Raw genomic sequence first — 16,543 nt, 5'->3', positions numbered from 1 at the left:
ACTTTGGCTTATTTCTCCTTTAAGAAAAATTGAAACCAGTAGCATGAGGTTCGGAAAATCATTTTCATTGTTACTTTGCAGATAGTAATTCTTACATAGGAGTATCTGCCAACAAAGAATGCCTTTAGCTTTTATTTATGTGGAAATGTCTTCATTTTTGGTTGGGGGGAGGGGTACAGGGGTGTGCATATTCAGTACTGCTCAAAGGTACTCCTGCACTCAGGAATCACTTCTGGCAGGGCTCAGGGACCATATACGATGCCAGGCATAGAATCCGGGTGGGCCACATGCAAGTCAGGCTACCTACCCACTGAACTATCACTACAGCCACTGAAAATGTCTTGAATTTTAAATGATAGAGAAATAGTAATTTTTTTATTTTCCTGCCTTCAAAATACTCTGTCTTTTAACATTTTGATTTTTATATGTACAGATATGCTTCTAACTATTTTTTATAGTTGGGGTTTGTTAAATTACCTTCTGTTATGCATAGATTATTGTTTGTCATCATATTTTGGAAAAATTTCATACATCAATTAAAAGACATTTTGGGGTATTGTCCTCTTTTTCCTCTCTTCTTAATATTTCCATTACACATAGGATAATGCACTTGATGATGTCCCAGGCTTCTCTGAGATTTTGTTTTCTTCCTGTGTGCTTCAGGTTGCACAGTCCAGTGATTTTTCACTTTGTTAATTATAATTTTCAACTGTAAAATTCTTGTGGCTTAATGTAAGTTCTTTCTAGCTATTTGTTGGTAATCTCTATTTGATCATCCATAATAATCTTTGAATTCTCTAAATTAGATTTTTTCATTCTTTAACGTGTTATAATATGCACTGTAACATGAATCTGATATATAAAATGTTACACATGTAACATATTACACATGTAATACGCAACATATGTTGTAATAACTGCTTTGACCTGGGCCATACCTGGCTGTGCTCAGGGGTTACTCTTGACTCTGCTCTCAGGAATTACTCCTGAAAGTGCTTGAGGGACCATATGGGATGCTGGGGATTGAACCCTGGTTGATGTGTGTAAGACAAATGCCCTACCTGCTATACTATGACTCCAGACCCTGCTTTGACATTTTGTCTGTTAATTTCACCATCCAAGCCCTCATGAGTGACCATTTTTACTTCTAATATATCTTTTTAAATTTATATTTCTTCTCGTATTTCATATTTCTTTTTAAAAAGTCATTTATTTATTGAATCCGTTACAAAGTTGTTCATTCACAGTTATAAAATTACTCATTTCCTTATTACTTTCAGATCTTAAATTGAATGCTTTAAATATTATAACAGCTTGTTAACTGACTGTTCCCTTCCTAGAGTATTCTTTAGTTACAAATAATTAGTATTGTTTAGGTTTTTTTTTTTTTTTGCTTTTTTGGGTCACACCCGGCGAGATGCACAGGGGTTACTCCTGGCTCTGCACTCAGAAATTACTCCTGGCGGTGCTCAGGGGACCATATAGGATGCTGGGATTTGAACCCGGGTTGGCTGAGTGCAAGGCAAAAAACCCTACCTGCTGTGCTATCGCTCCAGCCCCTGTTTAGTATTCTTTAGTTATAAAATTATTTAGTGACTTTGCTGAACTAATTAGCAAAGTCTATTTCCCTGTAGTATGCAGTCCCTAACGGTATTAATTCAGATTTTTTCTTTTGTTAGTTTTTGGTTTGGGGTCACACTCAGGACTTATTCCTGGCTCTGTGCTCAGGGTTCACTCCTGTCAGGGATCACATATGAGGCACTGGAAACTGACCTCAAATCAGTCTCATGCAAGGCAAGTAAATGTCTTAATTCCTGTATTATCTTTCTGACTGACCCCTTGAGGGTTTTTGTTTGGTTGGTTGGTTTTGTCTTGGTGTCACACCCTGCTGTACTCTGGGCTTACTCTTGGCTCTGTGCTCAGGAATCACTCCTGGCAGTGCTCAGATGCTCATATGCATTGCCAAGGATTGAACCTGGCGAGGCCACATGCAAGGCAAGTGCCTTTATCTGTTGTACTTCTCTCTGGCCCCTCGTTTTAATCTTTCAACCTGCCTAACTAAGGATTACTCTTTGGCCAGAACAAGTGATTTATTTATCACATCCTTTTAATCCTTCTTGGCTAGTTATTTTTTACTATTTGCTGTTAAATATTTGTGTTTTTGGGTCTTCTATAATAAATCAGAAAGTCAACGTTCTTGCAGCACATTTAGGGACTGATCAAGTGGAGTTTTCTGCTCTAATTCTCCTTTCAGCTGTTAAGTATTGTGCATATAGACATTCTTGGCTTCTAGAAGTTGCCTCTAGAATAGTGTATTAAATGACTTTATGAAGTGGGTTTTTTTTTTTAACAAAAAACTACTTTGTAAGTAAGTATATTAAAAAGACAATCATTCGGTAAAGCTCAGATTAGTTAAGCATTTATAAGAGAGTTGTAGTTGTTTAGAGTGCTCTTAAAACATCTCTGAATCAAATGGAAATAATATGAGAAAAACCAGCATGATTAAAACTTAGGGAAGAGGTCTTATGTAAAGAATCTTAAGGGAGTATGATTGGTTAAAAATAAATTACTATTTGAACAGTAATAAAAGATGATCAACCATTTACTTCACCATGTCTGGAAAAAATGACAAGACCTTGTGCATAGATTAAACTTAAAAAATATACTGAAATATATTGAAAGTTGCCTAACTTATTGAATCAATAATAGTAGAAGTCTACTATTATTTTTAATAGTACTACTATTATTTAGAAGTATAAATGCTAAATTGTAGAATCAATAAGCATAGAAGCCATAAATAAATCAAAATTCATAAGAGTGAAATGTGCTTGGTACCTATTTGATTTAAAAGGAATTTCTTTCAAAATAATCTTTTTTTAAAAAAGGGGATTCCACATGGTGATTCAATAAAAGAAAAAAAAATAAAAATAAATAAATAAAACAAGGGGAAACCTGCTCTGAAAACTACCTCCTCTCTAACTTAAACAAATTCAAGGGATGTTGTGGTAGTCTTATAGATAGGGCATTTGCCTAATACATGCCTGGTTTAGGTTCAATACCCAGCATCACATATGGTCCACTGAGCATTGTCGGGAGTGATCCTTGAGCACAGAGCTAGGAGTAAGTCCTAAGCACTGCTAGATGTGGTCCAAAAAGCAAACCAAAAAGAAATTTATAAATGTGATGATTGTTTACTAAGTACAAGATAAAACCTAAAATTTCTAATCAGGAATTTTATTTTTTGGGGGGGTCACTCCTGGCAGTGCTCAGGGTGGTACTGGAGAGTTACTCCTGGCTTTGCACTCAGGAATCACCATAGGTGGTGCTTGGGGGACTATGTGGGATACCAGGGATTGAACCCGAATCAACTGTGTGCAAGGCAAGTGCCTTACCTGCTGTATTCCAGCCCCTAATCAGGAATTTTAATTTGTTTCCCTTGCTTCAGTTTGAAGCAATTTTCTTATTACTCTTTTCCCATTGGCATAAAGATCTCACCTACTTCTCATTTCCTTAAGCATGTTAAGCTCTGTTCTGCCTTCATGATGCATGTTGTATCTTAGTTATTGTCTCTTTTTTTTTGGGGGGGGGCGTACTGTGGTACTCAGGTCTTACTCCAGGCTCTGTGCTCAGAGATCACCATCACATAGCAGTACTCTGGGGACCAGATGTGGCCCAGATGTGGCACCAATGATCAAACCTGGGTTAGGTGTGTGTAAGGTAAGGTAAATGCCCTACCTGCTGTACTGTTTCTCTGGCCCATGTATGTTAGATATTTGACTATCAGAGTACTTGACACAGTGTAGACATTTATCAAATGAATGGATAGATAGGTAGGAGAATAATGAAAAAAAGGAAATTAATATCAAATGGAGTATGGTTAATGGGTTGAGATTTTTTAGACTAGTCACTGTCACTGTCATCCCTTTGCTCATCGATTTGTTCGAGCAGGCACCAGTAACGTCTCTCATTGAGAGATTTATTGTTACTGTTTTTGTTATATCCAATACGCACTGGTAGCTTGCCAGGCTCTGCCGCTCAGGCTCGATACCCTCGGTAGCTTGCCGGGCTCTCAGAGAGGGGCGGAGGAATCGAACTTGGGTCAGCCGTGTGAAAGGCGACTGCCCAACCACTGTGCTATTGTTCCAGCCTAGAGACCATTAAAATTAAAAATGCGATATTCCTTCAGATATTTGATTTTATTTTCATTTTCTAACAGGTATGTAGGCAGAGCGATGACCAATGCACAGTGGTTCTTTCAGCCCATCAAACACAGAGGACCTACCAGGTGCTGTATTTAGTCCATTGAAGTAGAACCATTAAACAATACAGTCACTGTTTGAGGCTTTGAGGTCAATGAGATCTATGGTATTTAGGGATTTCTAGAAAGGAAGCAGTGTTGTTGGGAAGTGGGATCTGAAAATTTTTCTAGAAACTTATTTTGCACAGAAATTCAATGAACCCCCTTTCTCAGCTTTTACTTCTTAAGGTAACATGGATAAATTTGTTTACTTGAGAAGAGGTCAAGAAATTTCCAGAAACACAAAGACTGAGAATGAGTTTTAATGTATTATTTATAAATGATCCACTCCACCTAAAAACAACTTTCTAAACAATTCCTTAACCTTATGAGAAGTTCTGAAGTCGTAAACTCAAAGACACTTCTGCATTGTTAGGTGTTCTGATTGAGTTTGTTTGGACAACATGATTTCTCTGTATATGGATTTACAGGGGGCTAATGTAGAGCCATTGCCACAGGAAAGCTGAGCTTAAGAGCCTTTGGTGTTCCTTGGCCCCCCCAAATCCAAACTAACTCAAGGTGTGGGAAGCAGGTTGATATTTTTCTACTTCTATCCATACCTCAACATGCCAGGGAAGGCTTGCAAGCCACCGGTTCTGCATGAGGAAAGCAGAACAGGGAAACTGGAGACTGTGATCTGTTAGAAGCCAGCACGCTGAGAGTCACTGCAAGCCTGTGAGAATGCTCAGGGCTGAACTGGGAGGAAATGACAGATCAGAAGGCAGGCTCCTAAGGACTCAGCTGTGTGGGACTCTCACTGGGTAGAAGGGAGGCCTGGGTATTAATAGTGTATCAGATCTGATACAAACCTTTATCAAAGTGTCTCTAGCAGAGACAATTCATCCCTCCAGGAGGGGGAAATAAAATTCACAGCCCTGGTTCCCCGGGTTCTCCCCTATGCCTCCTCAAGTTATTTAGCCTAGCAGACAAGGCCCTGGGCTCTGACTACCCTTTTTACAGGCACGTCCCAACTGTCCCCCATGACCTGTCTTACTATTCCTGGCTGGGGGGTGTGAGCCAAAAAAATGGCACGTGTAATGAGATTTGCGTCCATATTTTCCACACCCCATCTAGAGACACAAGGTCTGACAAGCATGTATGTGCTTGTGGGATTATGACCAGAAACTGCATGATTGAGGGCTACCCCAGACACCTGGCATCCATGGGGCCAACGCTTTGGATAGCAAGATACCAGGTTCTACGGCCCTCAAAACTCTCACCGTCATTTCTTATGCTCTTATTTACCCAAGAAGCTGCCTTTTGGGTGACATTCAGGTGACAGTTGGTATCTGTTTTGAATCCCCAGCAATACATACAGTGCCCCAAGCATAGCTCTGGTTTGCTCCTGACCATAGAGCCAAGGAATAGTCCCTGAACAGCACCAGGTATAGCTCCCAAACAGACAAACAAGATTATTTCAGCTTCATACTTTACTGATGCTGAGGAGGCCAGTGGCCTTTTTATTTGCATCCTGAAAGTGCACAGGACAGACAGCCATTTCTGCTTCCACAGCTGGATTCCTGGCTTTCCCAGCTGTGAGTATCACATGCTGATGTGTGTATTTCAAAGCAGTGATTAAGACTTAAGGGGTTTCTTAAGCAGAAATTGCTGCCTGGCTCAGCAAGCTTCAGTGATTTGGTTGCTATGGTGTTTAATTCTGACCCGTGGACCCATAGGCACCTTCTCCCCCAGATTGCACTGCATAATCCCAGATTATACTGTGACTGACTACATCTGATTACTCACATCCTTGGCACTGTGTGTGTGTGTGTGTGTGTGTATGCATGCACGCGTGCACATCACACGCACACAAGCAAGCACAAGCATGCACTAAATTCACAAATTCACTTAGGTGTTTTTTTATTTGGGGAGGGGGCACACCCAACCCTTCTCAGGAGTTTATCTGGGTTCTGTGCTCAGGGATCACTCCTGGCAGCCTTGAGGTACCATATGGGATGCCAGAGATCGAACCTGGGTTGGTTGTGCGCAAGGCAGGCACATTGTATACCTCTCTGGCCCTAATTCACTTATGTGAATAATGAATGCATGCCGGCTTCCCTCTAGAGTTCCTATGGAAAAAATACTGATATAAATTATTTTTAGTTATTTTTCATTTCAAGATGGGATAAAACAAATTGCTCTGCTGAGAGAAAAAAAAAAGTTAAATATATCAAGAGCCTTGGACTTCTCTGTTTGGGGAGGTATTTTTGTAAAGTGGGATCCTAAGTCTGAGAATGTCCTTGTGGTCTACAATACATTTCTTTCTTTCTTCCTTTTCTGCTCTCCATCCCATTAAAAAAGTTCATTGGGCAAAAGTAGCATCAAATCATTGACAACTCTAGGCATCTAAATCACTGACAACTGAGGCATCTCAATCTAAGACTCCTGTTCTCACCGAAGGTGTTGCTCACTAATGTTGCTCACTATCTCAGCAACTCAGACTCATTGGCCAGTAGAGTTTGCTGCTTGCTGAATATCTAAGAAGAAAAGATGGATGGAGTTGAATTATTTGCCGAAAGTGAGCATGTTGGTAGCCAGCATCTCTACTGACTGATGCTTTCCTCTGCTCCCACAGTCCCTATCCTGCTATAGTGGATCCAAGAGTGTACTAGCAGAACTCCAACTACAGGGAAGGTCACCAGCCTGGGGTTCAATTTCTGAGCTCTCAAGTCCATCACTGTGTTTGTAACTGGACAAACTCATCTCTGTGAGCTGCTCCTAGCATTGACAGCACATGACAAGGGCACTTAGGCACATTCATTCTTGGGAGTTGCAGGACAACAGTGACAACTGATCTGGGCTCAAAGATTCCCTGATGGCTTTGCTATAGCGTTCATAAACTGCATCACAGTCCTGATGCTTTTACCCTCACTCAGTTCCCTCACTCCAGCATTTAGGTCTCCAGTACTTACAGTCTCATGACCGTCCCAGGATTTGGTTGCACCTCTTCTCTTTGTTCAACCAAAATCTTTGCACACTTAATTCTATCTTGACATCTACCCAGGTTCCCTCACCTTTGCACTGAGAAGAGTTTAATGAAAAGCCAATTCGAAAAGGTAAGAGAGGAAAAGCTAGTGAATCATCCCGATTTGAGCAACTTTATTCTACATTCAAGTTTAATCATTTTTGTTTTGTTTTGTTTGGGGGCCATACTTCAGAGTGCTCAGGGCTCTACACTCAGAGGCCACTCCTGGCAGGGATGGGGGACCATATTGGATATCAGGATTCAAACCTGTTGGCCTCATGCAAGGCAAGCACTCTGGCCACCAGGATTATTTCTTTAAACTCAAATTTCAGAGGTTGAGTGGATGTGTTTATACACATAGGTGCATACACTCTTGAGGTTTAGACATCTTGTAGTTATTTTTTTTAACAGCAGAGTAGCAGTGTGCTTTGAAGTAAGCTCCCCCTCAGCTGGCCCTTGGCATCCTGAGGATGACCACTATGACGACAATGACAATGTGTCTAACTACTATGATACCTATTAAGTTTCTTCCCACTCAGTGAGGGAACTGAGTGAGGGTAAAAACATCGAGACTGTGATGCAGTTTATGAACGCTATAGCAAAGCCATCAGGGAATCTCTGAGCCAAGATCAGTTGTCACTGTTGTCCTGCAACTCCCAAGAATGAATGTGCCTAAGTGCCCTTGTCATGTGCTGTCAGTGCTAGGAGCAGCTCACAGAGACCGATTCCAGTTGCAAACACAGTGATGGACTTAAGAGCTCAGAAGTTGAACCCCAAGCTGGTGACCTTCCCTATAGTTGGAGTTCTGCTAGGTGCACTCTTGGATCCACCATAGCAAGATAGAAAGAAATAAATAAGATAAGAAATAAATAAATAAGATTTCTTTCGTATCGATGCTAGGTGGATATTCATAGCTAGATTTTACACAGATTAAAAAAAAAATTGAGTGAGGGTAATACTCAAGTTCTCTGACAAGAAAGCTGTCTCCTTCGGTCATGTGATGCAGTCTCCCAGGGAATGGCATATCCTTTTGCTGAGCTGTACCAGGGAGCCCAACGGGACCAGTGATTACTGTGAGCTTTAATGTCAAATGTAATGAGGGGCCAGAGCTCTAGTACAGTGAGTAGGGCATTTGCTTTGTATGCTGCAGACCCAGGTTCAATCCTCTACATCCCATAAGGTCCCCTGAGCACCACCAGGAGTAATCCCTGAGTGCAGAACTAGGATAAATCTATGAGTGTTGCTGGGTATGATCCAAAAGCCAAAAAAAAAGAGGGAATGATGGAGAGATAGTACAGATGTTAAAGATATTTCCTTGCATGTGGCTGACCTGCTTCCAATCCCCATGCATTGCCAGGAGTGATCCCTGAGCACAGAAATAGAAGTAAACCCTAAGCATAGTTGGTGTGGTTCCAAAACCAACTAAAAGTTTTAAAAGTTAGCAACCTTATTTTATAAAGGTGAGGACTGGAGCGATAGTTCAGCAGGTAGGGTGTTTACCTTGCACACTGCTGACCTGGGTTCGATTTCTCTATCCCTCTCGGAGAGTCCGGCAAGCTACCGAGAGTATTCCGCCTGCACGGCAGAGCCAAGCAAGCTACCCACGGCGTATTCAGTATGCCAAAAACAGTAACAACAAGTCTCACAATGAAGACATTAATGGTGCCCACTCAAGCATTTGCAACAAATGAACAACGGGACAACAGTGCAGACAGTGCAGTGCAGTGCTAAATGCAGAACTTAATAGACTGGCCTGAAAAGAAAGGATTGAGATGAATAAGAGAAGGAATTTGGAAGGTGGGGCTTATGCAGAGGAATTCTGAGTCTGATAGGAGTCACCAGAAGATAAAAAATTGAAATATCATGTCAACCACTTGTGGGTGACATGTCACAAGCTTGTACAAACCTCCTCAGCCGCCAGGGCACCAGGCTGTTTGACCTCATTCCCCTGCAGTAAGACTGATAAACACATTCCATTGCGACCAGATGTAGCTGGGATGCGAGCTAAAGCCAGTTATGAGAAGACCCAGAGGGGGTGGAGAGGTTTGAGCAGGATTTTTAATTTATTGTTGAGTGTAAGGTTTGCTTGGGACCAAATGGTGGCTGGCTCAGGCAACATCAATATTCCCAGAATCAGATATCACCCTGCCCCCTCCCGTCCCCTAAGACAGGGCTTATGGCCCATCCCAAGCCTGGTAGCCACGCCCCGGCTGTATCCCAGGCTACCACTCCCACTAGTCTTGTCACCTCTGCTGCCCAAGAAAACTTAAAATTCCACTTAGCCTCCCCCAGGGTATGGCTCTACTCCAGCCTTGCCTGGGGCCGGCAGGGTTCTCTTAGGAGCACACCCCAATAAACTTTTCCAGTTTCTAAGTTTTACTGTTTCTGTCCCTCTGTCGGGGCTGGGTGAGGTCTCTGACCTATCAGTGAGGTTTTCATGAAAGAACAGGGAAGAGCGATTGGGGGAGGGGGGAGTGGGGGGGAAATCTTCTAGTAGAACTCCGGATCAAGCTCCTTCCATTTCCCTTGAAGCCATTGGGGCTGACTACTCAGAAACAGTAAAAAAAAAGCATGTAAGTGAATGTGTTTGTGTGTGTGTGTGTGTGTGTGTGTGTGTGTGTGTGTGTGTGTGTATGTGTGAGAGAGAGAGAGACAGACAGACAGACAGACAGACAGACACAGAGAAGAGACAAAAATAGAAAGAAAAAGACAGAGAGAAGTGCCTGATGAGGAACTGTGTGAATTTAGATGCGTCAGGAGCACCCAATGAGCAAGTAAATGCTGTGAGTGACAAGTATGGAGAGAAAGGAGTGTGCTTTTTGTTTTTTTTTTTTTTTGTTCTTGGGTCAGTGGCATGCAAGGCAAACACCCTATCCACTGTACTATCGCTTCAGACCCAAGAAACGAATGCATAAATGCACTTGTCTATTGATAATTTGTTTTTAGTCCTTCTCCTTGCTGATCTACATTTCAATACCTACCCTTGATAAAGTTGATCTTAAGTAGCTTGGGCAGGTTCAGAGAAAAGAAGGGAGGTGGAAGGGCTAAGGGAGGGGAGGATCTTAAATACCAAAGATCTCTTTATCTTCCACTCCAAGTTTAGCTACTGTTCCATTTCAGATAACAAACATTGGGGCTGGAACAATAGTGCAGTGGGTAGGGCTCTCTCTCATCTTGAACAAGGCCAACCTAGGTTTGATACCCAGCACCGCATATGGTCCCTCAGCCCTGCCAAGAGTGAGCTACGAATGCAGAGCCAGGACTAAGCCCTGAATACAGCCAGGTGTGGCCCCAAACCTAAAATAATAAAGCAAGATAAACAAGGGTTGGGCTGGAGAGATAGTACTGTGGGTGAAGGGCTTACCTTGCATGTAGCTGACCTAGGCTCGACCCTCCAGCACCACATATGGTTGCCTGAGCATCACCAGGACTGACCCCTGCACACAGAGCCAGGAGTAAGCCCTAAGCACACCTGGGAGTGGCCCCCAAACAAAAATAATGTTAACCTTGGGCTCAAGGGTGTGGCTCAGTGTGAGAGCACCTGCCTCCTGCATGTGATGCATTGACTGCAGATCCTGCCATTCTCCCTCATTTCTTTTATCCTGTGGTACTGGGGATCCAACGGCAGAGAAGAAGGAGTGAGGAAGGAAGCTGGATCTGTAGCCAGGGCATCTTCTGTATCTCACTTGATTCTGAAAAACTCTCCACCACAAAGACTCTGTCCCTCATTTATAGATGAAGGGAATGGAGGACCAGAGAGATCGTATAAGGGTTAAAGTGCTTGCCTTGCATATGGCCAAACCTAGTTTTATCACTGCCACTAAATATGAACACTCAGGTTCTTGACCTGCCCCTACCAACCCTGCAGCAGTGAGCTGTAAGTATCCCCTAAGCACCAGTGGGAGTGCCCCCAACCCCCAAATAAATATTACTCAAAAAGAAAAAAAAAAACCCACCACCACCACTACCAACAACAACAAAAAATACCCTAAATAAAATGGATGATATTTCTCATAAGTTTCCTAAATCATAAACCATTTGAGTATCATCCATTTTATTTAGGGTATTTTTTGTTGTTGTTGTTGGTGGTGGTGTTTTTTTTTTTTTTTTTTTTTTGCTTTTTGGGTCACGCCCAGCGATGCTCAGGGGTTACTCCTGGCTTTGCACTCAGGAATTACTGCTGGCGGTGCTCAGGGGACCATATGGGATGCCGGGGATCAAACCCGGGTCGGCCGCGTGCAAGGCAAACGCCCTACCCGCTGTGCTATCGCTCCGGCCCCTATTTAGGGTATTTTTTAACTAGACCTATTTTAATCCAAATACCTACCTTTCCTATGCCTAAAGTTCTTGCTAGTCATTTAAGCCACATAACACCTACTCTGAGAACTAATCACTGTTATTGTATCTCTGTCATCCTGTCGCTCATCGATTTGCTTGAGTGGGCACCAGTAATGTCTCCATTGTGAGACTTGTTGTTACTGTTTTTGGCATATCAAATATGCCACGGGTAGCTTGCTAGGCTCTGCCGTACGGGTGGGATACTCTCAGCTTACCGGGCTCTCCGAGAAGGGCGGAGGAATTGAACCCGGGTCGGCCATGTACAGAGCCTGCCACTATGCTATCGCTCCAGCTCAACTTGAGAACTGATATAATATACTTATTTATATTCATCCCACTATTTACTCCTTATCACATATTTTTAAATACTAAACTTCTAATTCCCAGGATTACTTGTACTTTTGTTTTCCATTCTTTTTCTTTTTTCTCTCCCTCCTCAGATAAACTTAGTTCTGTTAGCAATGTCAACTGGTTTGTATTTTAATTCTGTTTTATTTGTTCATCAATTTTATATTTCATACATGAGTGGCTATCCAATACTTGTCTTTTTCTTTCTTAGTTATTTTACTTTGTATGATTCCCTTGAGATCCTTATAATTTAATGAGAATGACAAACTTTCACTTAAAAAAAAAGATGAATAGTGTTCCATTGTATAAACCTACCACCTGCTTTATTTTTAAAAAAATTTTTGTCGACACACAGCAGTTCTCAGGGCTTACTCCTTGCTCTGCTCAGGGATCACCCCTGGCAGACTTGGGGAACCATATGACGCTGGGAATAGATCCCAAATGGGCCATTTGCAAGGCAAGCACCTCACCCACTTTTCCATAGCTCCAGCCCCCACCCTCAGCTTCTTTATCCATCTGTCTCTAGGCATTTTAGTTGCTTACACACTACTGCTGTCGTAAATGGTGCCACAATAAACACTGGGATGGATCTAACTTTTTTTTTGGAGGGGGGGAATCTAACTTTTTGTTTGTTTGTTTGTTTTGGGGTCACACCCAGCGATGCTCAAGTGTTACTCTTGGCTCTGCACTCAGGAATTACCCCTGGTGGTGCTCAGGGGACATATGGGATGCTGGGAATTGAACCTGGGTCGGCCTCGTGCAAGGCAAATGTCCTACCCGCCGTGCTATCACTCCAGCCCCCAGGAATCTAACTTTTTGTGTTAATGGTTTTATATTTTTTGAATAATTAGACAAATGTGAGATTGCTGAATCCTATGGTAGTGGCTCTATCTCTAGTTTTTTTGGGGGAAAGACCTCCCAAGCAATGCTCAGGATGCCTAGGGGGTCACTTCTGCTAATACTTATCCAACTTGCTTAAGCAATTCAATGTTCAGGTCCAGTGATGTAATTCTGCTCCCATTCAGAGATGCTGGGACACCAGGGAAATCTCTGTGATGCTTGCAGGCCTCTAGGGCTAAACCACACAATGCTGAGAGAGGGGCGAAAATGGTGCAAGAGACTCAGATCAAGGCCTTGCACATGCAAGACAGGTGCTGCAGGCCATTGAACTACCTCCCTGAACTCTCTCTTTAACTCCTTAAGGAAACTTCCAGAGCATTTCCCAAAAGAATTGATTCCACTAAATTCTACCCTCAGTGCTCAAGCACTTCTGTTTCTCCATATGTTCTCCGACACTTGATCCCTATTCTTCCTAATGGCATGATTTGGAGAGAGTTGGTAAACCAGGCGTTAGCTTTTCTTCCTTTAAAGTGGAAATAAACACACCAATCTCAAGACAGTTTTTTTTTTTGAGATGTAAATTGAATAAGATGTTTTAGAGCAGAATCTAACATGCAATCAGTCTTCCATGAATGTTATTTTTCTCCTCTAGCACAGGACTTTGATCAAGGAGAGGGCATATAAAGAAAACAAACCACAGCAAACAACCTGAAAAACATCTGGTGGCTCAGCACGTCCAGATTGGACAGAAGGCAATGCTCCACGCATAGAGATTCCTATTCAGAGGACAATCCTTCAGACTGAAGGGCTCCGGGCTCAGAGCAGCACCTGTGTTGGCTGGGCCACAAGCCTGCAGGGATAGTGGTACCGTGTCTAATTGTCAAAAGAGGAAATAAGGTGCTTAGACAACTATATTTCTTTGCCTTCAGCCACATTGCTGGAATATTCTCTTTAAGGGGTGAGCATGCCTTCTGTGTTTTTATTTATTTTTTATTGAGAAAAAAAATCCATGAAATTCTCCTTTTGAAGTCTGTAATTGAGTGCTTTTATTTTAGCATAATCACAATAAAATGCCACTATGACCACTATAAAGCTATTTAATTTTCATCACTCCAAAGAGAATCTCATTTCTCATGATCAGCCACTCCCTGCTCCTTTCTCCTTCAGACACTGGCAACCACTGACCTATTTTGTATTTCTATGGGTTTGCCTTTTCTGTAGATTTAATATAAATGAGATTGTTTAGTTTGTGGACCTCTGCCTTTTATTACTTTGCATAATGTTAATGCTCATCCATCTTGTAGTATAAATAAGTACTTCATTTCTGTTTATGAACCAATAATATCCCTTGGTATAAATTACTCCATTTGTTCCATCAATTGATGGAAGTTTCAGTTGTTTCTACCTTTTTTTTTTTTGGCTATTATGAGTAGGGTTCTGTAAACATCCATGTTTTTAAATTTTATTATTATAATACCATGATTTACCAAGTTCATAACACAGATGTTTCAGGCACTAAATGTTCCAACACAGCATCTAAATTTTCATGCAAATATACACCTTCAATTATTTTGTGTAGTTACCTAGGAATAGAATGACTGGGATTGAATTATACAATAAATTTGTAGTTGGGGCTGGAGAGATAGTACAGTGGGTAGGGTGCTTCCTTGCATGTGACACACCTGAGTTTGATCTCTGGCACTTAATGTAGTCCCCTGAGCTTGCCAGGAGTGATCTCTTAGCACAGAACCAGGAGTAACCCCTGAGCACTGGTGGGTGTGGCTCCCAAACCAAAAAATTAAATATCTATCTATATATAGATAGATAGATATTTTGCTTTTTGGGTCACACCTGGCGATGCACAGGGTTGCTCCTGGCTCTGCACTCAGGAATCACTCCTGGCAGTGCTCAGGGGACCATATGGGATGCTGGGAATCGAATCCGGGTCGGTCGCGTGCAAGGCAAATGCCCTACCCGCTGTGCTATTGCTCCAGCCCCTAAATAAATATATTTTTAAGAAATTGTGGATCTATAATTTTTAAAGTAATATCCTCTTATACAAAAATGTTTTCAATTATAATTTACTTTTTTCTTTTTTGTTACTGGAGCTTTTGATGTCGTGTCTAAAAATCTACTGTTAAATCATGCATCATTAAGATTTACTCTTAAGTGTTCTCCAAAGAATTTCGCGGTTTTAACATTATATTTAGGTTTTTGACCTATTTTTAGTTAATTTATTTTATTTAAAAATTCTTTTGAGGGGCTGGAGCAGTAGCACAGTGGGGAGGGCATTTGCCTTACACTCGGCCAACCCGGGTTTGATTCCCAGCATCCCATACGGTTACCTGAGCACCACCAGGGGTAATTCCTGAGTTCCTGAGTGCAGAGCTAGGAGAAACCCCTGTGCATTGCCAGGTGTGACCCAAAAATCAAAAAAAAAAATTCTTTTGAATCACCATAAGATATACAGTTACAAAGTTGTTAATGATTGAGTTTCAGTCATACAATGTCCCAACACCCCTCCCTTCACCAGTATACATTTTCTGTCACCAATGCCCCCAGTTTCCTTCCTACCTCCCCTCCTGCAAGCCTGGTTCTATGGCAGCCACTTCTCTCTCTCTCTCTCTCTCTCTCTCTCTCTCTCTCTCTCTTCTCTCTCTCCTCACTCTCTCTCTTTCTCCTCTCTCTCTCTCTCTCTCTTTTTTTCTTTTTTTTGGCTTTTAGGTTCTGTGGTTTGCAATACGCTACTGAGGGGTTATCATCCAATAACTTTCAACCCACCCCACCCGCCTTGTGACAAGCTTCCTACCATGGACCACTCCTTCTGTTCATTTCTATTCTTTGGGTATTATTTTTATACTATATATACTTTTTATGTTTTGCAAATGAGTGTAATCACTCTAGGCCTATCCTCCCTCTCTGACTCATTTCACTCGGCATGATACTCTCCACGTACATCCATGTATAACCAAATTTTATGACCTCATATCTCCTAACAGCTGCATAATATTTCATTGATGTATCAGTTTCTTTATTCACTTTTTTGAGGCATTTGTGTTTTTTCCAGATTCTGGCTGTTGTGGGCAGTGCTGCAATGAATGTAGGAGTACAGATTTTTTTCCGTATTAAGTTAATTTTTTTTTGTTTGTTTTTTGGGTCATACCTGCCGATGCACAGGGGTTACTCCTGGCTCTGCACTCAGGAATTGCTCCTGGTGGTGCTCAGGGGACCATATGGGATGCTGGGAATTGAACCCAGGTTGGCTGCGTGCAAGGCAAACTCCCTACCCCTGTGCTATAGCTCCAGCCCCATTAAGTTAATTTTTATATTCAATGTGAGGTAAATGGTCAGTTTTATTTTTTTGCATGTAGATAGCCAATTGCCCCAGCACCATTTGTAAAAAAACTAATTTTTATCCACTGAATGGTCTTGGCACACATGTCAAAAAGTAACTGGGATCTGTGGGAATAGCTCAAAGGGCTAGTGTGCTTTCTTCGAATGCTGGAGGTCTGTATGGTCTCCCAAGCACCACCCTGAGAAATGTCCTGAGCACTGAGCCAAGAGTAGCCCTGAGCACCACTGGGTATAGCTTCCAAAACAAACAAAAATAAATTAATTGGAAGTAGACATATGGGTTTGTATCTGTGTTCTCAATCTGTTTCCATTCATATGTGTGCGTATACTAAAGCTACACCACACTATTTTGATTATTGTAGTTTTATAATAAATTTAAAAATCAATAAGAATGTATCTCC

Source organism: Sorex araneus, chromosome 6, assembly GCF_027595985.1.
Source record: "Sorex araneus isolate mSorAra2 chromosome 6, mSorAra2.pri, whole genome shotgun sequence".
NCBI classification, from domain to species: domain Eukaryota; kingdom Metazoa; phylum Chordata; class Mammalia; order Eulipotyphla; family Soricidae; genus Sorex; species Sorex araneus.
This window is presented reverse-complemented; position numbering follows the sequence as displayed.